Source organism: Lissotriton vulgaris, chromosome 2_1 (genome assembly GCF_964263255.1).
Source record: "Lissotriton vulgaris chromosome 2_1, aLisVul1.2, whole genome shotgun sequence".
NCBI classification, from domain to species: Eukaryota; Metazoa; Chordata; class Amphibia; order Caudata; family Salamandridae; genus Lissotriton; species Lissotriton vulgaris.
Window position 1 is genome coordinate 382,655,165 of NC_141687.1, and position 27,337 is coordinate 382,682,501.

A 27,337-nucleotide genomic window follows, 5' to 3' on the forward strand; every position below is an offset into this window, starting at 1 on the left:
AGTGCAGCGTGTTCTCATTGAATGATAAATCATGAGCTTAACTGTGCAAATAATATCAAGGACATGAGTGGGCACACTTGATTTACCCCATGTCCTTTCTTCTAGCTTCGACTATTTCTGAGTCTTTCCCACCCGGATACTGAAAGCGACGAATCCCGTCTGGGTTGAGCGCTGTTATAGGATCTTTGCTTGTTCGAACGGCTGCCTGATTAAAGGCGCCCCCAACATCCTTCTGCGGTCTGAACACCTGCTCACTTTTTTCAGTATTTTATAGTTCAAACTAAATGAGTTCGCATCTGAAATAAAGGGTGTCGATATTATCCACACACTGGAGCTCACTGCAGCGACTTCAGCAGGATGAAAGCATAATCAGCCCCGCCAGCACTGGAACGTGTAACCTGCAGTTCATGCTCCATTCTCTGCACAGAGGCATTCTCTCCCCTCTCTTGAAGACCAGACATGAAGGGATCACACCCCCATATTTCTAACATGCGGTGTTTTGTTGAGCTGCGACCCATGTCTTTAAAGGCACCAGAACTCTCTACCCAGGTTTACCTCCCCGAACGAGGCAACAGAGATGTCTTTCATGCGATCTGCAATGCGGTGACATTGATTAATAAGGTTTGTCCACTATACCGGAAATGCATTGAAGGCACGCGCTTCTTTGATTTTATTTATTTATTTATTGCGATTTTATATAGCGCGAACATTACCCGAAGGTGTCAGAGCGCTTTACAAAAGAACCAGTTGCGTTACATAAGGACTTTGGATTACATGAGTTACATATGAGATGCAAACAGAAAAAAATGCAAATATACAAGTGGAGTGAAAGGAGGGGAAATTTGCAAATGTACAAGTTGTAAAGTCACTCAAGGAAGAGATACAAACAGATACACTCTAAAATCCCATAGGAATGGTAGTAAGTACAAAGTTCTACTACATATACTAGTGGTACGACTTGTATATGGCTTAATGATATCTGCACACATTTAGAACATAACAACACACTACGGGCACCCCCATGTCTCTGAACTTTAGAGGCGTTCTCTCTGATTGATCAAAATGTAAGCATGTTGCGTCAAAGCACCCTGCCTTGCTCTTCAAAGGCTCCCCTTACCATTTGCTCCTGCCTCCCCGCCCACTGCTTCACACTTCACGGCCGCCAGGCCGTGACTCGCATTTCTGCCCAGCCCCCCTCCCAGCGCTGCTTTGTTTTGTTAATAGCTGTTTGTTAAAAGCTGGGTGGCCAGGCCATGCATCTGTTTCTGTTGGGCAGGGCATTCGGACCATGTTTTCCTCGCATCCTCTTCCGTCCCCTTCTCCCCTCTCTCTATCACGCCGACTCCCGCTTTCACTCCTCTCCGTTGACCCATGCTCTTCCTCTCTCGCTCTCAGCTTACCCAGTATTTTCTCCCCCTCCACCCCATGCACTCTATTTCTAATGTGCAAAGTTAATTAAAAAACGTTACACAGCACCATCAATACATCGCGACAATAACAACATTGTGGAAGTACAGTGATGAATGTACAAATATACTGAGTTACTAAAATCAAATGCATTATAAATTCTCGTTCATTTAGATTACAAAATTAAAATGCATTTTAAAGTGCAGCGTGTTCTCATTGAATGATAAATCATGAGCTTAACTGTGCAAATAATATCAAGGACATGAGCGGGCACACTTGATTTACCCCATGTCCTTTCTTCTAGCTTCGACTATTTCTGAGCCTTTCCCACCCGGATACTGAAAGCGACGAATCCCGTCTGGGTTGAGCGCGGTTATAGGATCTTTGCTTGTTCGAACGGCTGCCTGATTAAAGGCGCCCCCAACATCCTTCTGCGGTCTGAACACCTGCTCACTTTTTTCAGTATTTTATAGTTCAAACTAAATAAGTTCGCATCTGAAATAAAGGGTGTCGATATTATCCACACACTGGAGCTCACTGCAGCGACTTCAGCAGGATGAAAGCATAATCAGCCCTGCCAGCACTGGAACGTGTAACCTGCAGTTCATGCTCCATTCTCTGCACAGAGGCATTCTCTCCCCTCTCTTGAAGACCAGACATGAAGGGATCACACCACCATATTTCTAACATGCGGTGTTTTGTTGAGCTGCGACCCGTGCCTTTAAAGGCACCAGAACTCTCTACCCAGGTTTACCTCCCCGAACGAGGCAACAGAGATGTCTTTCATGCGATCGGCAATGCAGTGACATTGATTAATAAGGTTTGTCCACTATACCGGAAATGCATTGCAGGCACACGCTTCTTTATTTTATTTCTTTCTTTATTGAAATTTTATACAGCGCGAACATTACCCGAAGGCGTCAGAGCGATTTACAAAAGAACCAGTTGCGATACATAGGATTTAGGATTACATGAGTTACATATGAGATGCAAACAGAAAAAAAATGCAAATATACAAGTGGAGTGAAAGGAGGGGAAATTTGCAAATGTACAAGTTGTAAAGTCACTCAAGGAAGAGATACAAACAGATACACTCTAAAATCCCATAGGAATGGTAGTAAGTGCAAAGTTCTACTACATATACTAGTGGTACGACTTGTAATGTATTTTCTGCCATAGGAAGATGGTTTGAAAACTTAGGCAGTGAGATTGTTGGAAACATTTTGGAATCCTTAGTGATAATTGCTCTTTGTGGATTATTACCACCAGCCATCAGTGCACGATTCCAATAGGCACACACACATCACCAGCCATCAGTGCACGTTTCCACCAGGCACACACACCACTAGCCATTAGTGCATGCTTCCTCTAGACACACACACCACCAGCCATCTTCACCAGCCAGTGCATGCTTCCATCATGCACACACACTACTAGCTGTCTGTGCACGCTTCCATCAGACACACACCACCAGCCGTCAGTGCACGCTTTCACCAGGCAGACACACATCGCCAACTGCCAGTACACGTTTTAACAGGCACACTCCTCCAGCTGTCAGTGCACACTTTCACCAGGCATACACAACCCCAGCTATATTTGCATGCTTCCACCAGGCACACACACCACCGTTTGTCAGTGCGCGCTTCCACCAGGCATACACACCACCAGCCATCAGTGCACGCTTCTAGCAGGCAGACACACCACCATTTGACCCGCCGAATTGTTAGACAACTATTCTTTTATGTATTGTCTTTTACACACTTTTGTTAGGCTGATCTATTTTAGTACACATTATGCTGCAATCTGGCGTTTACGAGTTTTTTTCTGGCACACCTCTACCCCAAAGCCTCTCACTGAAAGGTGTGAACTCTAGCACTGCCATGCCATGCTTGGAATGCCTTACAGTGCAACCACACACACAACCACACACACAACACCATACACACACAACACCACACACAACCACACAAACACAACCATGCACACAACCACACATACAACACACAAACACAACCACACACACACTCACAACCACATACAACCACACACACAACCACACATACAAACACACACACAACAAACACACACACAACTACACTGAAAACCAAACCGTCAGTGCACACTTTCACCACGCACAGACACCATCACTCATCAGTACACGCTTTCACCACACACAAACACCACCAGCCATCAGTGCACGCTTTCACCGGACACAGACACCACCAGCCGTCAGTGCACGCTTCCACCAGGCACACACCAACAGACATAGTACACACTTTCACCAGGCACACACACACCATCAGTGCACACTTTCACCAGGCACGCACACAACACCAGCCGTCACTGCACGCTTTCACCAGGCATACACACACCACCAGCCGTCAGTGCACAATTTCACCATTCACACACACATCACCAGACGTCAGTGCACACTTTCACCAGCCACAAACACACCACCAAACGTCAGTGCATGCTTTCACCAGGCAAAAACCACCAGCCGTCAGTGCACGCTTTCAAAAGGTACACACACCACGAGCCGTCAATACACACTTTCACCAGACACATACCACCAGTTGTCAGTGCACGCCCTCACTCTATCTATCTCCCTCACTCTATCTATCTCCCTCACTCACTCTATCTCCTTCACTCAATCTATCTATCTATCTATCTATCTATCTATCTATCTATCTATCTATCGCCCTCACTCTATCTATCTATCTATCTGTCGCCCTCACTCTATCTATCGACCTCGCTCTATCTATCACCCTCACTCTATCTATCTATCTATCTATCTATCTATCTATCTATCTATCTATCTATCTATCTATCTATCGATCTATCTATCTATCTATCTATTGCCCTCACTCTATCTATCGCACTCACTCTATCTATCGCCCTCACTCTATCTATCTATCTATCTATCTATCTATCTATCTATCTATCTATCTATCTATCTATCTATCTATCTATCTATCTCCCTCACTCTATCTATCTCCCTCACTCACTCTATCTCCTTCACTCAATCTATCTATCTATCTATCTATCTATCTATCTATCTATCTATCTGTCGCCCTCACTCTATCTATCGACCTCACTCTATCTATCACCCTCACTCTATCTATCCATCTATCTATCTATCTATCTATCTATCTATCTATCTATCTATCTATCTATCTATCTATCTATCTATCTATCTATCTATCTATCTATCTATCGCCCTCACTCTATCTAACGCCCTCACTCTATTTATCTGTCTAACTTTCGCCCTCACTGTGTATCTATCTATCTATCTGTCTATCTATCTATCTATCTATCTATCTATCTATCTATCTATCTATCTATCTATCTATCTATCTATCGCCCTCTATCTATCTATCTATCTATCTATCTATCTATCTATCTATCTATCTATCTATCTATCTATCTATCTATCTATCTATCTATCTATCTATCTATCGCCCTCACTGTGTATCTATCTATCTATCTATCTATCTATCTATCTATCTATCTATCTATCTATCTATCTATCTATCTATCTATCTATCTATCTATCTATCTATCTGTCTATCTATCTATCTATCTATCTATCTATCTATCTATCTATCGCCCTCACTCTATCTAACGCCCTCACTCTATTTATCTGTCTAACTTTCGCCCTCACTGTGTATCTATCTATCTATCTATCTATCTATCTATCTATCTATCTATCTATCTATCTATCTATCTATCTATCTATCTATCTATCTATCGCCCTCCCTCTATCTATCTATCGCCCTCTCTCTATCTATCGCCCTCACTCTATCTATCGCATCACCACAGCATCACTCAGCACCACCACAGCATCACTCAGGGGCACCACAACATCTCTATGCTCTACCGCAGCATCACTGAATGCCACGGCATCACTCGTCGCCACCCCAACATCACTCAGTGCCACCACAGCATCAATCTGTACAACCATTCAACAACAACTGGTTCAAATATGTTCTCTCAATGTTTCAAGCTTTATTACAAATGTCACAAAAAGATGTTAATATTTCACTTCTGTTCTTGTATTTTCGTCACAATAAAATACACTGAACATAATCTTCACAAATGTTATTTACAAAAGTTTAAGCTATTGCCATTATAAATTACAATAACTTTTAACTATTAATTATTTAAAAAAAATAAAAGCCATTGTTATTTGTAATATCAATACATCTAAGTCACGTAAATACAACACATATTGCATTACAAATGCTATAGGTGTCACATTTGCGAAAGTTAAAACTATTGGCATTGTAAATGACAAAGCTATTAATTGCGCTATTTTCAAAACCAACACATAAATAAAAAAATTGACATGTACAATACCAATAGCTCAAACTTCCTAATGCGAGACCTATTCCATTGCAAATGCTTGTTTCCTCTTGTAACGTATCGTTTGCTACCTCTTGTATTTTGTTTGCTCTTGATACATGCACAATTGTCACTATTGCCTTATGTAACATAACGTTTGCTTTTGTAACATGCTGACTTGTAATTTTTCCTCATGTTTCACTTCTTTACCTATTGTGAAGCGCTCTGACACCTTCGGGTAAAGTCCGTGCTATATAAAAACGCATAAAATAAATAAATAAATAAATAACAACAAGCTTGGATAGTGGGTGTCTTCTTCGAGCACGTGCACGGTACTGCCGTGCTATCACTAGCAGGAAACATTACACCGGATACCTCAGTAAAAAATAAAATAAGCTAATATTCTTTCTTCGATTTTATTGGCAGCCAATATCTCCTGCGTCTATGGGCTTTGATTGTTGCAGTCCACTTTTTATGCGCATGAACCATTAAGTTCTGTAGTGTTTCTTTTCTGTCTATTGTTTACATCGGCTACCTTGTTATGCTGATAGCTGCCTGTCGGTCAGGCATAGCGGTACCGTCTTCTCTTAGTACTCCGCTTTTCATTGGTGTAAATCGTTCCTCTATTGCATAGCAGCTCGCTATTGGTGCAAACTCTGGAGGGTTGGAATTCTGCTTCCGGGAGCGCGTTGTGGACGTACAGAGGCCGCCATTGTGGGAACGGAGGATCGGGTCCTGGGTAACGACTCCGGGGTAAGGAACTGGCAAGGGGAGGCAAGTTGTTCGCTTTGAGGCTATGTGCAATGATACGTATACGTGTAAAAGTCGGAGAGATCGGGCGACGTGGAGAGGTATTCGAGCAGTACTTTACAATCGCTTGGTAGGCTGTTACAATTCTCTGTCGGTGTTGGCCTAGGCTCTGAGTTCTCAGTATTGTAATCTAGTTCCCCCTTTCACCGATCTTAAGGTTAACGGTGAGTGTTAGCCCCTCGTGGTGGTGTCCTCCCATTTGACAACTCTCTCCAACTTCTTTCGTCTCTAGCTGGTGTGGTCACATCCGTCCACACAGTAGTTGTGCTCCTGTTACTCCATTGCAAACTTGCAACTACTGTCTCTCTCATAGAATGCTACTATAACCAATTTCAGTAGAATCGAGCTGCGATTTTCCAAGTTTTTATGCATGTCGCGTTTGTTTGTTTGCTAGACAACCTCATGTTGCGAGGACACAGCTGTTCGATCCCTGAGTGATTTTTTTTTTAAATCAATTCATGGTTTTCGGGACTAGTAATCCATTTGGGCAACACTCAGACTACAAATCCCAGAATGCAGTTTCGTAGTTAATAAAAGTGAAGGACTGGACGATGTCGGGTTGTTGTCTAGTGGCATAATAAACCAGTTTAGAAATATAATAGAAAACACAGTCAACAAGCTTTTGCAAATCCATTATTTTTGGCTTGCGTATTGAATTGTGACTAAATATTAAAAACCCAGCCGCAGTGGTAAAAAAAAAGTTTTCTTTCTGTGCAGCGATTGATGATGGGTCTAGTTTTTAGATGTAATAGTACCCGATGGTTTGCTAAAAAAAACTTCAAATAGGAGCTCTTAGAGACTAAGTGAAACAAACTATGTATCTGCACACCCCTTAGTTATAGATACTGTTACATATTATTATATTGCATGAGTGTCACGTGTATTACACTGGTGTTCATTTCAATTGATGCTGTAACTATAGTTGCAAGAGCGCGATATGTCTATGTGCGCTCGTGTTTATTGTTATATGATGCTTGTGGTGCTGTTCAAACATGTGTGCATCCTTGTAGGTTGGTATTCTTCAAAACGGGGGACTGTATACAGAGGTGGAGGCTTTGAGAGATCACATTTTAATGAGAACTAATAACAAGAAACAACAAGCATTGGCATAGCCAATAGGTCTCGCCTTTGGGACCGTATAAGTGTTTAGCCATGCAACAGTTGATGTTGCACCAAGGATATTGTGCTGCATACCTAAATACTTATAAGGTCCCAAAGGCAACACCTATTGGTTATTCCAATGCTTATTATATCAGGGCTGCGTTCACGACAATAGCGTGATTTCTTCGAAAAGCATGAAGTGTTTCTCGCCCCCATCAGAGCCCTGCAGTACGCTGGCAGTCACCGCTGTAAGGTGTGCGAAATCAGGTGCGCGGAAACATTTCTATTGACACAAAAGCACTGCCAAGGTGAGGACAGGGAGTCTGAGTGGTTGATTTTATTGATCAAATATTGGTCATTATTAAGAATTCACCACAACCGGCATCTTATTCATGCTCGGTCCTGGAGGTTTCGAAAAGCTTCTCATGGTATGAGACAAGGAGGTGGAAGGGCCTTGGAGGGCACAGAGTCTGGAGGGGAGTGAGGGACTGAGGGTAGAGAGCAATCGGGGCCCTGAGGGGTCGCGCTTAAGGCAAAGCAGTGGGGCTTCGTGCTGAGCGAAGCCCGAGAGACACTTGTATCCCTCCCCCGGGAAACATAGATAACACTTTGGAAGCTTCCTGTAATATCAGAGTGGGGGTGGAGGGGGCGTTACAAAGCCCTTGATGACCATCAGCTGCGCAGAGCCTCCACTCACCAGCTGGAAACCTCTCATTGTAAATTCCACCTTGTATTATCACCTCTTCAACGGGTCCCGTGTGAGGAAAGCTAATATCGTGTGGCTCATGGGGGCGCTGTGTGAGTTGGCAGCTCTGTTCATGCTACTAAAGGTCATTATGTGTTTGGGAGAGCAGGAATCATGGCCTGCTGAGTTGCCTTTCTTTTGCATGTATGCTTCATTCACCCCCACCAGCATTCAGTGCTCGGGTCACTCACTGCTTGCTCAGCATGACCCCCATCGCTTCCCTCTCTCCGTCACCCGGCACTCACCGTTCTTTGGGTCTTGCTGGACAAGGCTTTTCTACTTTTGCTTCCCACTCTACAGAGTCTCTATCTCAACTTGCTTTGTTTTTGATGAAGTTGCTGCCTGTTTCGCTAGTCACTAAATCCTCTTGGGCACACAACCGCCATCTCCAATCAGCAGACCTGCTCTTTTTAGGGCTGTCCCGCCATATATTTTCCTGTTAGGGACTGCCATGTACAGCATGGCGATCCTAGACAGACCAAACACAATGTGTCGCCCTCGGTCTGGGTGAAAACTTCTGGCACAGAAGTAGCATTTTTGGGTATTGGTCTTTGAAAAATTAAACAAATGCTGGCCAGTGTATCATGCCACCATGGCATGTGGGCCTGGCTGGCATTATGCACTGTCACTGGAAATACCAGGACAAGAAAGAAAGCAAGCGCGTTCCTCGCGCTAACAGGAGGCAGCAGGGGGAGGGGCAAGAAGAGAGGCGAGTGAAAGCATTTCACTTGTGAGAGCGAGCCGAGTGATAATTGCTACCATATGGCGCTGCGCGCTCCAGCAAGTGAATCGCCACACGTGCACGTGTTGCCATTGAAGGCAATGGAACATGTGCACTTTTTTGGCTGAAGCGATTGCAAAAGGTCTTTTTGCCTATGTAGCGCATGCGCGCTGCATAGGCAAGACCTAAATAGACTGTGGACTACAATAGATAAGTCACTTATTGCTGCAATTGAGATCGCTAAAGCCATTGAGCATTCAGAAAATTATTCATGAATTGATAGAGAATTTAGAAAAAGATGTTTATGTGGTGTCAAAAAATGAAGGGGATACATTCAAGTAAAACGTGGGGCAGATGAATGAGGTGACATCTACGTGGCAAAGAGGTGATGGGAAGAAAGGGGCAGCATTGTGTTATAAATGTGGAAGTGGATCATATTTGAGTAATTACAAGTTTTGTCCTGCTGTAGATAAAATGTGCTCAAAGTGCATTAAGAAGGGGCATTGTAGTAGCGGAAAGTGAATTTGGTTCAAAGCAGGGATGTCAATGAATGTGAGTATGACTGTTTCGATCAGGACCCTAATACCATACTAAACATAAGTGATGGGAAGACAGCGTGCAATATTAATCTTGATGGCGTGAAGATTCAGTATTGGTAGATTTGTGTGCATGGTACACTATTTTGTCACATGCCATTGTTAAGTTTGTTCCTAACTGTGAATCGAGGGTAAATACTTTCAGATGTCTCTTTAAAAAATGCAAGATTTGAATGGACTGAAAATATGACTTTTGCATTCAATGCACTAAAATAAATTATTGTAGAAGCACCCTGTCGTAAACCTTTTGTCATTGGGAAGGACTACGTTGTGATTGTTGATGCTAGCAATTGTGGAGCGGGAGGGGTGTTTATGCAACAAGAGCATGGTAAGGAGTGATTTGTCCTATGCCTCTCAAGCTTTGCAGGATGCTGGAAAAACATTTCTCAGTCACAAGCTGATCATTTTAGTGCGCTCTGTTAATAACCAAAATCTTGATATATTTCTCACTGAGGTTCTATGACATATTTTCCCTTCTTTTTGTTCTAATCATAGACGGCCCCTTTACTGCATCAACTGTTGATTGTAATATGTTTTTTTACACGTAGCGCTAAATTGCACCAACAATACTAATGTAATACCTTCCTTCTGTTCTGTATAATTGCTGACTACAATGCTGTACAGCGATCTGATAATCTCTTGGGTCTTGTTTGTGCTCTATAAAACTTTCAAAATAAATAGAATTGCTCGCGTGTGTGTGTGGATTCAAACAGTAAGGACCGTTTTGTGCACATTACGGCGCCTGGTGGGGGGGAGGGGGGGTGCCATGACTGCAGGGTTGGCTAGACTTGCTTCCAGATTGCAGTTTCCAATAGCGCATGGAGTATGTTCCTGAGAAAGGTAATGTTCATTCTGAATGTATGTCCAGGTTATCTTTACCTGGTTATGATAATTTGGAAGCTGAAATGGATGAATGAGAGGTCGCATTCACGTTGGGGTAAATCCATTTGTTACATCCTGTTATTCAGGAAACTAGGTGGAAAGAGGAGATTGAGAAAGATGGTGAATTGAATAGGGTAATCCCATATGTCAGAAGTGGTTGGCCAGAGAAGGGAAAGTCCAGGAGTATTTTTTTTCTGTTTTTTTTAAGTGCGGGAAGAGTTAGCTGTGAAGCATGTTATTGTTGTAAGAGGTGACACGTTTATACCTACTTTTGATTTGAGGAAGGTCATTGTGGATATTTCACATGAAGGAAATCTGGGTATGACAAGCACTAGTGGTCGAGTCGGGGGAAGTGAGAATGTGTGGCAAGTGTACTGTGAGTGACAAAACAGCAAGTGCTTTGACTCCTGAATCCCCAGCTGTGACAATTATCTGAGGCACCATTTCGGGAATTAGGTCTGGGCATTATTGGCCCATTTACAGTGCTACCCAGCAGGCGCTTTCGGTATAGTCGTGGTGGACTATTTTTCAATATGGCCCAATATTAAAACAATGAAGGATGTCGCCTCAGAAAGAGTGGTGGAATTTTTGGATGAGGTTTTGTGCAGGAAGGATATTTCTCAAGGGTGGTAAGAGTTTGTCAGTAACTACATGGAAAGGTTTATGGAGAAGTGTGGGGGGGTGCATAAACGGATTGCAGTATTCCAACCCCAGGGCCTATGGTCAGGTAGAAAAGTTTAACCGTGTAGTTAATGAAGCGATTCAGTTGTCAGAAAAGGGTGGTGTGAACTAAGGGAAGGCTTTACAGTCCATATTGCCATACATTGATTCACTCAATTCTGTGACTTCGGTGAGTCCATTTGAGCTATTAAGGGGACAGAAGACCTAGCACAAAATTTGTTTCCTGATGATTGAAAAACCAGAAGAAACATTATGATGTGGCTGATTTAGATTTTTCCGGAAACCCACCATAGACTAGAGGAGTACAAGTTAAAAATAAAAGATACACTAGGGAAAAATAGCTAATAACAAACAGAAGGTGAATGTTAATGATATGGTTTGTCTCAAGAAAGAAGGGTGGACAAAAGGCAGGGGCTAGCGTGTTGGTCGGATCCTACGCAAGTAATTTAACTTTTTAAGAATGCAGTGCTAGTGGAAGGTTGAAGTGTCTGTCATGTCTTTGTTCAAAGGGATAACATTCTGTCCAGGTGAGGATAATGTTTTTTAATTTTTTTGGGGGGGGATGTGGAAGAATCTGATTGTGTGAAAGACACAGGCATGAGTAGAGGAATGTATCCCAGTGGAGGGGTTGACATTATGGAAGCATCTAGGAGCATGAGGATGTGCAGACTTTCCATGAGATTACGAGATTGTGTTGATGTAAAGGATACAAAAATATTTCAAAAGGGGGAAGGTGTGTTACATGTGATTATATTGCACAAGCGTGACGTGTTACTCTTGTGCTTATTTCAATTGATGCTATAACTATTATGTACAAAAGCGTGGCACGTCTAGATGCACTTGCTTTTTCTTATATGAAGCATTTGGTGCTGTTTAACTGTGTGTGCATCCTCATGGGGTTATGGTCTTTCAAACTGGGATCTGTTTTGCCGTCTAGTTCCTAATAATACAGCAGATCTTCACGTTTAGACAACATAAACTAAGGGATTGGTGTCCAGACTTTTTCCAGACACCCAGAAGGATATGTTAGCCTTTAGACTAGCTAGCTCACAGTGCCACCATAAGCCCCCTAACCTTACCAAGGAGCAAATAGTTTCTGGCAACTATCGAACATGACAACCCTTGAGCCTTCAGGGATCATGGAAACAGTGCCTTTCGCTCGGTCAATCGTGCTCACTCTGTCACGAGAGACAGAATAAATGATGGGCACGTTTTCAATTAGTATTTATTGAACCAGCTCTATTTTAATATAAAACATGCTTACTGCGACCAATATGCAGTACCAATATGTTCACCAATACGAAACAGATATACTCTACATCCCTTATTTCCCAACTGTCTTTACAGGGTTTCGAATTTTGGGGGGATACCATAGACACAAAATCTGTCAGAGGAACTAAAGATTGGCACGTTCAGGGAACTGAGGCTTTATTTAGAGCATGCCTCATACCGCAGCAAATAATCTTCCTGAACGACACAGTGCTACAGACTTCCTGTCTTGATCTTGCCAAGATCAAGGACTTGAACATGCCTCAGATTCCTTCGCCTTCACACTTTGAGGAATGGCAAAATGTACACAAAATATTAAGAATACATTAGATGACATTATACAGAATGACTTGTATAATTCATCAGACCCCATTTGGAAAGGATGGTTGGTTTGGCCTATTGTCTCAAATAAGTGCCATTTGAGATGAGGGGTACCACCAAAGGGTTTAGTATCCATTGGCCTGACCAACGCCATGTACAACGAGAACACTCGGGCGGTGACATCTTACAGTGTTGAGAAGTTATGCCTAGAGTGGCTAAGAACCTCAACACTGTCCCAGGTGAAACAACACTTGACATTACTCTCCGATGACATGGATCTTAGGGATTTTTTGTTAGATCCTCAGAAACCACGCCAGAAGTGCTTCCTTTGCGCTATTTACAATGAGGTATGGAAAATCTCCAAGCAGGAGGCTGGTGAGAGATTGCGTCAGTTTGACGGGGTTAACCTAGAAAAGGCTTTGGCAGTGGTAGATAGACAATGGCATGAACACACTGACAAAGCAAACACACACGGAGATGATGGATGGGGCACTGAAACTTTTCGGACACTACCCCCCCCCCCCCCAGTCACAGATCTGGGTTGAATCCATCATCGTTCTTTAGCTCACTTCGCCACCCCAGTTTAGACCCGGCCATATGCAAATATGCCTTGGCACTGCTCCTTATGGCAGAGCTTTCCAAACTGTGTGTCCCGACACAGTACTGTGTCGCCTGCAAAGGGTGGGTGTGTCTGGGGATGACACCGGTATTAATGGGCAGTTAGCACATAACTGCTGCTAATTAAGAGGCATTCCTTTGAAAGAGTGTCAGCAAACACCGCCACGGCAGCGCGGACTCCCTGACACTCTGCTCTATGGGGGCTGGGAGATTCACAACAAAGCAGTAAATGGTCTTTTAACCCTTTCGATGCTCATGACGAGCTCAGCTCGTCATGAGGCACGGTTGAGCTGTGCTTATGACGAGCTGGGCTCGTCATGAAACAATAGTATTCATAAAAGTTCAGCACAGGAGGGGAAAAGCCACAGCAGTCAAGGTGTTAAAGACGTGCAATGTACTGGGGTGAAGCTATGTGTGTGTCCAGAAAGCTGCCCAGCCCAGCCCAGGCTGAAACAAACGCGGGGTGAGGGTGACAGACGGAGGGTGACAGACGGAGGGTGACAGACGGAGGGTGACAGACGGAGGGTGACAGACGGAGGGTGACAGACGGAGGGTGACAGACAAGGGGGAGACGGAGGGAGACAGAGAGAGGCACTCTGGGATTACCGCTGGATTCTTTTACCAAAGCATCCCGTGCACTCACTCCCTGAGTCCCATCCCTTCCCTGTGTGCTCACTCACCGCGTGTCCTTTATGTATTTCCCTGTGTACTCACTCACCGAGTATCAATTCCTTCCCTGCGCACTCACTCACCAAGAGTTCATTCCTTCCCTCCTTAGGGCACACTCTAGCTCCCTGTGGGATTACCCTCTCCTTCCTTTGAAGCGTACCCCCACCCTTAATGTGAGGTACACCCGTGCCTCAGCAGGCTCTCTATCTGCAATCTCAGCCCCCTTCGAGCACCCTCAACTTGTCCACAGAGCGCCTCGATCTCTTCCTGAGACTGAACGCTTTAGTTCTTGGGCACTGCTCTCAAACCACATCTCCACTCCCCTTCTCCTTTCAGCCCCCCCCCCCCCCTCCCCCCCCCCCCCCCCATCTTCCTTTATCCCAGCCACCCAGTTTGGCTGTCGCCCGTGTCCTAATTTCACATTAGACAGCAATTACGTACTGATAATTTTGGCGTGTAGACCACAAACTACAACAATAGAACCACCATACGCACTCTTAAGAAAATACATTTATCTTTTCCTTCATTCCTTGTGGAGAAGTGTGGCTCAGGGGTTAGAGGTGGCAGACCCGGAAGCTGAGATCAGCCCTGGACCAGGGTTCAATTCCCCGCCTCGGCGGGTCTTGGGCTCAAAAAATTCCACGGACTCGATAATTCTCCCTCTGGTGCCTTCTCAACTCACGGGTTCACACTCTGTGGATACCCTGCCGGGTTTATCTCACAGGGAATACCAGGACGGGTTCCCTAGCAAGCGCCGGGAAACCCTTTGTGGGTAGCTGTGCGCTATATAAGCTCAAATACAATTACATTTACATTCCACATACATAAATAAAACAATACTACTTACCATCCACACTCTACATACAAAAAAAATTCTCATAAAAAATGGATTTCTTGTCCATCTCCACCACACCACCACAAATAAAACACACTGCTTTGAAGACACAAACCACCAACATGGCAAATTGCACCACCTGCTCACAAATCAGAGTCCAACCTACACAACAACGTATATCCCACACCCCCAAAACAACACCTGCAAGCCTCTCTACACCCCTCTCTCTCTACACCCCTCTCTCTCTACGCCCCTCTCTCTCTACGCCCCTCTCTCTCTACGCCCCTCTCTCTCTACGCCTCTCCCTCTCTCTACACCCCTCTCCCTCTCTCTACACCCCTCTCTCTCTCTCTACACCCCTCTCTCTCTCTCTCTCTCTCTACACCCCTCTCTCTCTCTCTACACCCCTCTCTCTCTCTCTCTACACCCCTCTCTCTCTCTACACCCCTCTCTCTACACCCCTCTCTCTCTCTACACCCCTCTCTCTCTATGCACCCCTATCTCTCTATGCACCCCTCTCTCTCTACGCACCCCTCTCTCTACGCACCCCTCTCTCTACGCACCCCTCTCTCTACGCACCCCTCTCTCTCTATGCACCTCTCTCTCTCTACGCACCCCTCTCTATCGCCCTCCCTCTATCTATTGCATCACTCAGCACCACCTTAACATCACTATGCGCTACCATAGCATCACTTAACGCCACAGCATCACTCTTCGTCACCACATCACTCGTCGCCACCACAACATCTCTCAGCTCCACCACAGCATCAATCTGTGCAACCATTCAACAACAACTGGTTCAAATATGTTCTCTCAATGTTTCAAGATTTATCACAAATGTCACAAACATATGTTAATATTTCACTTCTGTTCTTGGATTTTCGTCACAATAAAATACACTGAATATAATCTTCACAAAAGTTATTTACAAAAATGTAAGCTATTGCCATTATAAATTACACTAACTTTTATTTAAGTATTAATTATTAAAATAAAATAAAAGCCATTGTTATTTGTAATATCAATACATCTAAGTCACGTAAATACAACACATTGCATTACAAATGTTAATTGGTGTCACATTTGCGAACGTTAAAACTATTGGCATTGCAAATGACAAAGCTATTAATTTAGCTATTTTCAAAACCAACACATAAATACAAACTTTGTCATTTACAATACCAATAGCTCAAACTTTCCTAATGCGAGACCTATTGCATTGCAAATGCTTGTTGTTGCCTTGTTTTCTCATCTACCTATTGCTCGTACCTGCCTTTCTCATGCCCGAGAAAGCATCCAAAAGAGCCATTTCTCTAGTCCATAAGATGCTAGCATTTTGAGGTGAACAGCTACGTTCAGAAGACTGCCTATATTTCGTCCTTCCTCCGTGTTTATATTAAGGTGACTTTAAATTCTATGCACATGGCCCACATATTTCTTTTCTGCCATGTAATTTAGCTGAATTCTCCTTGATTTTCTAACAGCCCCTGATCCTGTAATGGCCTCCCATCTGAAATCAATTACATGGAAGGTATGCACAAGTGCAATACAAATCCTTGAAATAACCGATTTCACAATTTTGCATTCTTTTTTCAGTCTCGCGCCTAGCCTTTAGTAATCGAAAAACGGGGTTTCAGCAGTCACCTAGGAATCGCACACGCTCGTGCGTGTGCTTTTCCTTTTGTGGGCAGCTATTGGCCTTTACGTGCATGTCTTAATGAAAGACTGCACGCAATAGGCCACAGGCGGGCGCTTTGCTCCGCCCATGGCCTATTGGTGTCTATTACGCGCTTGGTGCGCGTAATAGACACCAATAGGCAGTCACATGGTTTCAATTATCATGCCGACTTGGGCGCGATAATTGAAAGCACAGGGCTGGCTGTTGGGCGTGCGCGCGCACCACTCGCATGCATCTTCTGTTTGAATCCATTTCATGGGGAAGCAACGAAATGCTAAGGCTTTGTTTTTACCTCTATGCATTTCTCTGCATTGTCTATTTTGTGAGAACTTTGTGGCGCCGCACAGCACAAACCAGGACTGCATTCTAGGTTTTGTGGGAGAGCCTAAGAGAGTATGTGTCCCCATAAGGCTCCTTTGCCCCCGCCCCCCGTTCGAGTCCATCTTTTTCTCTCCATTTCATTCTCCCTAGCCCAATTTCTCTGTATTTTATTGTTTTCTCTTACCTTTTCTCGCTTTTTCTTTGTACTGCTTCAGTGCACATTTCCCCCATGCTTTCTCCCTCCCAGGTACACGTTTTTCACCGAGGTCGCCCCCGCCCTCTTGTGATTTATCTGTTCCTGGAGGCCGCGGTATGGATTGAAAGGCCTCGGACATGTTTTGTGCGTCACTGGAAAAAGGACTGCGAGTAAGGGCTGCCAGCCAGCCAGTTGAGATACCACAGACCACCCTCTTTAAAGTCTCCTGCGCTCTCACTGCGTTCAGCCTCAGGGGTTCCTTCAAAATGGTGTCAAGTTGCAGCGCTAGAAAACAGCCCCTTCGGAGCTGTGCCGTCATCTTTCAGTATGTTCTCCCCCAGCTCCACAACCGAAATTTGCTATGACGTAGAGCACGTTTGATTAATCTGCAAGTCCAAGTGTTATATTTTCACTCAGACTGGTAATGTAGGAAGTGTGATTTTTTTTTTCTTGTTAACCCATGTCATGGAAAGTACTCAAGTTCCATTTTCCTGTTTCGAGCGAGCATTTTGCCTTCTGGGTTAGAGAAACCACTTCCTGCCCTGCACCAGTGAAACATTGTACCCTCCAGTTGTATTTCTGCAAGTATTGCGTTTAAGTATTCCTGCACACGCGTGTAATGTATTGTTTATTTTTATCTAGCTCTATAATTATGAGCTGTATAAAGTGGATACCATTAGTTAAGTTTACACACGCAGTCATGGAGGCTAGAATAGCTTGTCTGGTGTTGTGTTTTTGTCCAAATGTACATGCATATGCATACAGTCTGAGTGGCGGGTGGTCAGGTGGCCCAGTGAATTATCGCCTGTTTGACCTCACTGTGACAAACACAAATCCCGGCAGACCCACTCAGCTTTTCATCATTCTAAGGTCGATTAAATGAATGCCATTGATCTGGGTGACAAATGTTGCCTATTCAGCGCCAAGATTCTCCAGGTGCTGAATGTGCGCTTTACAAATAGTCATCTAAACACTAATATAATGTTTATCTCCGTATGGATGTGTTTGTGTTAACACCAAATACCTTTTCATTTAGGTCTGAGGTTAGCAAACGCCTTTTATTCACATTTTTCTTCCACCAATACAGAATACATTATGAGCCGGGCCACTTCCATTATGCGATACTGTGGCTTTTTTTCGTATAATTATCAATGTGCCGCATTTGCCACATAATCCATCACCTTCAAGATTTGAACAAGACCGTTGCTAGCTCAAACGTATCAAAAGTTACTTAAAAGGTGTTGCGTGTTCCTGTGCAGTGGAAGGCCCTTTTCTGGTTATCTGGTCATCTTTCAGTTGCTAATCTCTGTATTTGGTTGTTAAACTGGTATTAATGAGTTGAAATCTGAGCGCACAATGTACTACTGTGTGTAAAACTTGCAAAGTATGCTGCATTAAGCCACATAATTTGCCTCTTCTTGCTGCATACTTTAGTCAACCCTTGCAGATAATTTGGAGCTACCCTGCTACTTAATTCCATTGGCCCTGATTATGAGACACTTGGTCAGCCCACTTCAGCCATTGGCTAATTTTATTTTGAGTGACTGCATCTAAATCTTTCACAATGAGCACACCCAAACGGAATGTACTCAACCCATCAGAATATCAATCAAATGTATCCTCCTCAACAATCTCCAATAAAAGATAAAGTTGTCAAAACTCCCATCATCACTGTGGCCGAGGTAACTCCCCTGATTAAAACAAGCATTTGCAATGCAATAGGTCTCGCATTATTAAAGTTTGAGCTATTGGTGTTGCATTATTTAGCAATGCCAATAACTCAACTTTAATAATTCGAGACCTATTGCATTGCAAATGCTTGTTTATATGTGGCAGTGGACTTTCTTCTCAGCACTTTAACTGTGCTGAAGTGCACGTCCTCCTGTAAGTTCCATCCTGTCATACAATAAAAACATTTTGCAACACCTTTTTCAGTGCCGTTCTTGAGGCGGCTTTGGTCGTTCTTAGCTTGTGGGAATAAAACGGATGTGATAATGGCGGAAACGTCAAAATGAATTGAAACATCCATGCAAGTTAGTCATCGATCCTGTTTAGTGTGGGATTTTGAATGTGGGCAGGGATAAATATGTCACAGAACGCTAATGAGGTTCAGATCTGTTGGATTTTTGGCTTTAAAACTGGTGCGATTTCCCAATTCTCTATTTTTTTAGGTTTCAATACATTTTTATTACTTTTTCAAACCGTGATGAAAACACCCAACTTCTGTTTTTTAAATGTCTGTCACCCACATCCAAGACAGTGGTGTGCCAGCCATGTGTTTTCAAATTCAGGCCCCTCCGATCTTAAATATCTTTTGATCTCTAAGGGCATGTCATAGTTCTGTCGTTTCTAGCTAAATGGACGATGCTGGTGGGCACTGGGTGAGGGTGAAAGCAGGATGTGTAGTCTAGTGGATAATAATCAGAGTATCCCGTACTTGTGGGACGGGATGGAGAGAATTTTTCTTGTAGCACCGAGGAGAATTATTTTATCTAAATGTTGCCTTCTCATATACATAAAGAATGTACCGAAAGTTCTAGAATGTAAGTTTCATACATAGTACACTTAGTCGCTTTTCGTGCACATAGTAAAATTAATTCCTAAAGAAAAAGTTTGTCAGTAAAGGTCCCTACTCGGCATTGTCAGTAAAGGTCCCTACTCGGCATTGCTTTGAAAAAGGCGGCTGTTCTTATTGAATAGCCCGGCTCTGGACGTGAAGGATGGGATAGCTTCCATAACATTCTTCTGACTTGTTAGATTCAGGTCCTGCTCACACTCCTGCTGTGACTTGGAAATCTCGCCTGCTTTGCTTGAACATTTTCTGATGGAAATACAGCCGCAGTAGGTAGAATTTATATTCTCTGACCCCATTTATGAGAAGAATAACAAATGGCACTTATTTTCAAATGATGATTTTGCTTTTGTGAAGAACTTTGCACTAGTGCTACAAACTAACAACGTTTTCTTTTGGTGGCCCAAACTTCCAATGTTCCTCACCGTGTTATAGTGCGTGGCTTTTTATAAAGTACATGCAAAAACCACAGTTAATGGACAGAATGCAGAACAATGTCATACATTCACCCCAGTACAGAGATCTGGGCCTAAATCCATCGTTTTTTTGCACTCCACACCACCCCAGTTCAGACATGGCCATATGCAAATCAGTCTGACCCTGTGCCTCATGGGAACAGTCCAGCCCGAACTGCCAAGCCATGCCTTCCCTGGACCGGAAACAAGCTTCCGAGGACCGGTTTCTGGCATTCCATGACATGGCTTGGCAGTTCAGGCTGGACTGTTCCCATGAGGCACAGGGTCAGACTGATTTGCATATAGCCATGTCTGAACTGGGGTGGCAGAGTGGGCTAAAGAACAGTGATGGATTAAACCCAGATCTTTTGACTGGGTGTGAGTGTTTGATTGATTCAGATGCTCCGTCCATCACCACCCCCTTTTGTACCGCTTTTGGCCGCCATAAGTGTGGCAGGGTATGCTCAGACGTGAGTCCCTTGCTCACTTTGCCACTGGATTCAAGCAAGCCGGGCTGAAGACGGCTGGATTGCCAGAAACCAGTCCTCGGAAGCTGGTTTCCGGTCCAGGGAAGACATGGCTTGGCAGTTCGGGCTGGACTGTTCCCATGAGGCACAGGGGCAGACTGATTTGCATATAGCCAAGTCTGAACTGGGGTGGGAGAGTGGGCTAAAGAACGGTGATGTATTAAACCCAGATCCTTTGACTGGGTATGAGTGTTTGATTGATTCAGATGCTCCGTCCATCACCACCCCCTTTTGTACCGTTTTTATAAAGTACAGCATCTGTAAACATTAGTTTCTTAGTAGCATATTTTTGATTTGCACTCAGTGTCTCGTTTGCCTACTATGCGTTGGCCGATAGAGGAGCTTCCAGGGAGAGGACTGTCCTTTATTCATGTGTCCATCCCTTTCCAACAAACACCTGTGTGTATGTGAAGGGAGTATGTCTTGATTTAGTGCATACATGTTCAATGCGGGACAGTGGACGCATTTTAAATGTTTGGGAGTTTGTTATTCTCCCACATAGATCAGTTTGGTTGAATGTTCCATCGCCCCACCGTGTATTCATTCCTTCATAATGCCTTGGTCTTCTGGTCCATTGCCTTTTCTTTTTCCACCCTGTATTGAATCTTTGTAGTCTTGTTGAACCTGCTTGCCATCTCTTACCCTTGCCTTTTTGATTACGCCAGAATGGATTTAGGCTGCTGCTGTGGTGATGTGGCATAGTAATTATGTGTGCTGTGGGTGCAAAGCAGCCGCAGCAATAGGTCTTTACAAATGTGAGTGCACATTCCTGGTTCCCGGATATTAAGTATATTATGCCCCCTAGTAAACAATATTCTCGATTTTTTTTTATTTTTTATTTAAAACATTTTTTTTTTTACCTTCTTAAAAAGCATTTTACAATGGAATGACTGATGAAGTCATCAAGTTTGTCCTAACCAGTCATGCATTGTCTGGGTAATCAGTCTAGCATGAAGCGGACCATAATTCTGACATGGATTATTTTCCACCTATTTATATGTTTGGTGTTAGCGAAGCCTACTCACGTAATTATAACTGTTGCATTGTATTCAGGATTGGATAGAGCACCACTTTGTACTAACTAAATAGAAATCTGCGTCTGCTGCGTCAGGCACAGTTTAAAAGAAATTGTCGTTTTGTTGTTGCTTATTCCGAATGACTGGCCCTTAACTAAATACTTTCAAAGCGAGTTTGTGATTGTAGCTCTGAGATTGGGCCCGTCTGGCCACTTCAACAAGTATCAAAATATCGTTTTTGTGTAATTTCATTGTCTGCCTAAATGTTTTGTAAACCTATTGGAAAAAAGTACTGACCTAGGTTACTTGTACATCTGGTGAAAGAGACTACTATTTGTCCTCCAAGAACCCCCATCCACCTCTGCCCACCACCCCTCTATCTAATCTCCACCCCTCTATCTATTCTCCACTTCTACAAAGATGTTGCTAATGGAGAAACAATTAGATCATAATAATGGATTAGCCTCACGTGACCCAATTGAAGCTAGAAAGGGAGGGCTAGAAATGTGGGCATGTTGACAAGTTTGCATTTTAAAAATAACTTCTGCCTTTCCATTTTGTTTGCTGCCTATGCATTTTTATCTGCATGTGTGTGTGTGCATTCACATCAACGTATCCATTAACACCAGGAAACAATTACAGAAAAAGTACACGCTTAAGATAACCCATACTTCTTTTTATGCATTTTCTTCATGGACTACAGGTATAGCAAATAGGTCTCGCCTTTGGGTCCTTATAAGTGTTTAACCATGCAACAGTTGATGTTGTTGCACCAAGGATTTTGTGCTGGATAACTAAACGCTTATAAGGTCCCAAAGGCGAGACCTATTGGCTATGCCAATGCTTGTTATAGGTTACTAGAAGTTTCACGTAGTGCGTGGACCATTGGTGTTTTTGATGTTGCATATCATCTGTGTTAAAAATTGGTGGCAGTGTTACCCAGCTCTAGGAGCCCATTATTATAATTTCTAGCCTCCTGTTGAAATACTGTTCGCCTGGTTGCTGTGTGCCTCATCAGAAATCTGCGCCTGCATTTTTTCCTGATATAGTTTTAGAACTGGCCTTCAGGTGTGACTCCAGATTTAACATTCAGATCCCAATTTTGACATGGCTGTTTCCTTGAGAAAAGGCAATGTTGATTAAAATGTCTTTTGCACCTCTGAGGAAAGGGGCCCACTAGCACCTCTGTATACTAGTAGGACATTTGAGCCCTAGTTCCTTCGCTGCAGTACACTAACTTTACAGAATAGTCCTGAGGGACTTTATTGTGTCAAAAAAAAGTGAGTATAACATAATTTGCAAATTTGCCTTTATGATAACAAGCCCTTTTTAGGTTTCGCCTGGGGCACGGAGCTCCTAGCTCCGCCCCCAGGAGAAATCTTATGTCTCTACAGTGTACTGCTTAGTCCCGCCCTCTGTTCCATTGGCTAGCTCCATAAATGGAGGCTAGCCATTGGAACAGAGATCTGTCCGTCATTGCCGGACCAGATTCGTGGGCGTTCCTGCATTTTTTTCCCTCTCCCCTCTTTTTGCATCGTCATTGGGCGGAGTTTCGTGTTTTTTTTTGGTGTTTGTTTTCCTCATTTCATGCCGACTACGGCCGCCGGAAGAAGTCCAGGTGAGTGCGTTCCTTCCGTCCCCCCCCCCCCTTCCCTGCTGTCCGTGTCTTCCCCCCGCTGTCCGTGTCTTTCCCGCCCCCCCCCCCGCTGTCCGTGTCTTTCCCGCCCCCCCTCCCGTGTCTTTCCCGCCTCCCGCTTCCGTGTTTTCCCCGCCCCCCTCCCGCTTCTGTGTCTTTCCCACCCCCCCCAACCGTGTCTTTCCCGCTTCCGTGTCTTTCCCGCCCCCCCCCCTCCCGCTTCCGCGTCTTTCCCGCCCCCCTCCCGCTTCCGTGTCTTTCCCGCCCCCTCCCGCTGTCGTGTCTTTCCCGCCCCCCTCCCGCTGTCCGTTCCTTTCCCGCCCCCCCCCCCTCCCGCTGTCCGTTCCTTTCCCGCCCCCCTCCCGCTGTCCGTTTCTGCTGCTTGTTTTTCCTTCTAGTATGCCGATTGATGTGTGTGTTTTTCCTGTGGAGGAGTGTGCATTTTATCCGTGGACGAGGCGTGTATTTTGTATAGAGTCTAAGAAAATAGTTTATTTTCCTACTAGTGGTGTAAGAGCTGTTTATTTTGTGTCTGCGAGGGGTGCGGTAAATGCCTTTTTATGGGCACGATATATTGTCCGATATGAGAGTTGTATTTTTTCTATGTTGTGGGCAGATGTGTACACTTGGCCTCCGTGCATGGTGTAAAGTGTATTTCCTCTGCATGGAGTGGGATATGTGTATTTCGTGTGGGTTGGGGGTTGTTTCAAGCCCGTGGTGGTGTTCTTTGCAAAGAAAGTGCGTCGGGGGGGGCGAAGGGGGGGGGGGGTGTAATTGTCCATACGCTCTTTACTATGCATGGACCGTCTCGCAGCTTGTGACCTTTGGCATCTGGCAGTAACCTTTGACCCTGTACTTTGGAGCAGGGATTAATGTATTCTTAGGCCGTAACTCCCAAGGCTCCGACCTGTTTCAAATAGTCAGTTAGGTCGGGTTTCAGTCGTTGTTCCCCAGTAAGCTGAGATCTGGGAGAGGTGAGAGAGGTAACATCAGGGCAGATGTCACCAGCGTTCCCAGTACGTGTACGTCTGGCAGACTGCACCGTCCCCTTTTACCCCATGACATCTGTCATTTATCTAGGTTTCTTCTGGAACAGCGCCTCTGAGCATTATTAGAGAAATTTGATCCATAATTTCTGCTCCAGATCTTTGGGCATCACAGTTCTCAGTTCAAAAACCTTGTGACTCCAATCTGTTTCTCTTTGCCCCATGTTCTACCGCCTGCCCATGTGGCTGTGAGCAGAGACAGGAATTTGTAATCTAGATTAAGGGCCAAAGCTGGGGCAGAGGTGTGCTGTAAAAGATGCATCTCGAATACTCAAAACAGCGACTGTTTGACCAACGACCCTGAGAAAGGATCGGGAGAATGTGAGGCGGTATTAGGTGCCCTTGAGATGGGTACACGTCAGTCTACGTACTGAGGGCAGAGCCAGATGAGTCAAGTAGTCGGATATCGGAGAGCATCCCTTTTAAATTCAAAACATGTATGGCGAGTGTCGACGTGGATGCTTCCTGGAGTGGGGGATTCCTCGTAGCTCCTTGTTTCACTTGCCTGCTGGACATAAAAGCCCAGCCCAGTCTTATCTGTGAAAATTCAATACTATACCTTTCCATCATGCAGTATTGGTTAAAACAATTATTTTTTGTTCAGATATATTTTTGTCAATCGCTGTAAGCCATGGCAACGTGTTTTCAAAGAGTTAGGAGTCGGGCAAGGTCATTGCCAAAGAGGGGGAAGTCCTCTTCGAATTGGCCCTTGTGAGGGGAGACCAGAGAGTAGCTAGCATTCAAACAGCAGTAACTGAATTAGAGTAGCCCTCGAGTCTTTACACGTTTTTTGATGTGGGTAAGGTAGGGATTGATTGGTGAAGAAGGATGAGTATTCCAGACTTCTGCCCACCAAGTTCCCAGTTATTTTCCAGGCACATGCTTGTTGAGAATTAAAAAAAAAAAAAAATCCTGGCGCTTCAGTTTCTTTCATGCGACTTTTAATCAGTCTAGTTTTATACCGGAGATAAAAATGTGGTCTCTTCATTAAAAGTTGCTTTATTGACAGCTGTTTAACATCTGTGTCAATGCATTAATTTCCAGTCCCCTTTTGTAGCATATGAACTTGACCTTTTTCAAATATATTGGTCTTTGCTGCAAGTTACTGCTAAACAGATTTTTAGCAGACAAAGCTTATCTATTCAATCACTCAATGAGATGTTTGTTGTTCAGTTGTAGGACAAACAGCTCAATTTGACAAAAGAATAGCCTGTTTATTGTGCTATGTAGTCAGACACGCGGATGGAATAAAATATAGAAACACACTTTCTTCACTATTTTAGTCTTCCTTATAGACAGGGCATCTGGAATTAGGCAATTTTGAAGCTGTGGCATTTTCCACATAATCCATAATCTGCTGCATAATAGGCAGATTTTACCCCCAAAAAATTTTGTAGCTCAAACTCATCAGTTATTTACTAAAACGTTTTTATTGAACATATATCATTATGAACATTTCAGGCGTTGTACAATAGATGTTTTAAAGCTGTGTTGAATACTGTAGTGAGAGCTATATAATTAATTCATAAATCACTTTAATAATGATACAGGAACAATGCACTGCTATGTGGCATTGGTGTGAATAAGAAGTTACTAAAACGCAGTGATTGTGTTGCCACACAGCTGAAGGCCCTCTTCAAAGATGGACTTGGCACATTTTATTTTGCTTATTGCTATCCTTGTGTGTTAAACTGGTGCTAATGAGGTGCTAAGGAGGGGAAACTGTTGTACATTCATACTCCTCGCAACATGGTTCCTTTGCTGTCATGGAGCCTTTCTTTGTGTTCCCTACTCCCTATCCCTTCCAGAATACCTGCGAGTATTCCTTGCCCAGACAGTGTTAGCAAGTGTGAAAATGACAAAATCATGAAGTTATACTATCACAAAATGTGCGGCATTAAGCCACATAATTTTCCTTTTCTTGGCACATAATTTAATCAACCCTGCTGCATAATGTAATCCTCCTGTTGCAGAATCCCAATAAATCCTCCCAGGATTTTACGGGCTGGATCGGCAAATTTTGTGGCCAAAAAGCAAAACATGCGGTTCCAAGCCCCCCAATTTGCAGTATATTTGCCGCAGGCAGAACATTACTTGCCACAAAAATATAATTCAGTCACTACTGCAAACTCTGATAAGTCACTTTCTATGACCTGGCAAGTTGTCCAGCAGCACCGTGCCTCAGAAAAAGAGGGTGTCTGATGCTACAGAGAGCAAATCTACGTTTGAAAGCTGCTCTCTTGCATTTGGACAACCACTGTTCCTAAGGGGGTAAGCAGCAGGGGATAAATGGAGTGGCAGTTTCACTGGGAACTCTATCGGGCGGCCAGTGGTGACGAGGAGAAGGATACCATGAGTGTCATGTGGTTGTTGGGGGATGGGTATAGAAGGTGGCCACTCTCTCCCATGGTAAACCGAGAGATGCCAGTGTTACATCCAGAGCTGCCAACTTTGGACCTGGCGACAATTTGACTTGCACTACAAGCAAGCATAAACAGATAGTTCTGAAATACAATTAGTTTGAGAGTAAAACAGCGTGAAAGGGAAACAGGATAAAACAAGCATTTACAATGCAACGGTTTCGCCTTTGGAAAAGTTTGAGCTATTGGCATTGTAAATGACAAAATTTGTATTTATGTGTTGGTTTTGAAAACTGATAACTAAATGGCATTGTCATTTACATTGCCAATAGCTCTAACTTTTCCAAAGGCGAAACCGTTGCATTGTAAATGCTTGTTAGGTCTCGGACCGTAGGCTGTGCTTGCTAAGTATCGCTCCAAGTCTTTGTTTTCTAGAATGGGGCTTGAACCCGCCCCTCTTCTCCATTGGCTGGCTTCCTAAACGAGGCCAGCCATTGGAAGAGAGGGGCGTCTGTCAGTTTAAGCCCCAGCTTT

General features: G+C 43.9%; 1 protein-coding gene across 1 annotated transcript in view; it reads left to right on the top strand.

Annotated features, from left to right (window-relative positions):
- Window positions 1-6,410: 6,410 nt before the first annotated feature.
- PRPF8 (pre-mRNA processing factor 8) overlaps window positions 6,411-27,337 on the top strand; it is a 121,829-nt gene continuing 100,902 nt past the window's right edge. The window contains exon 1 of the mRNA XM_086955209.1: window positions 6,411-6,501. The gene's annotated coding sequence lies outside the window, so the exon portion shown is untranslated. The remainder of the gene's footprint in view (window positions 6,502-27,337) is intronic.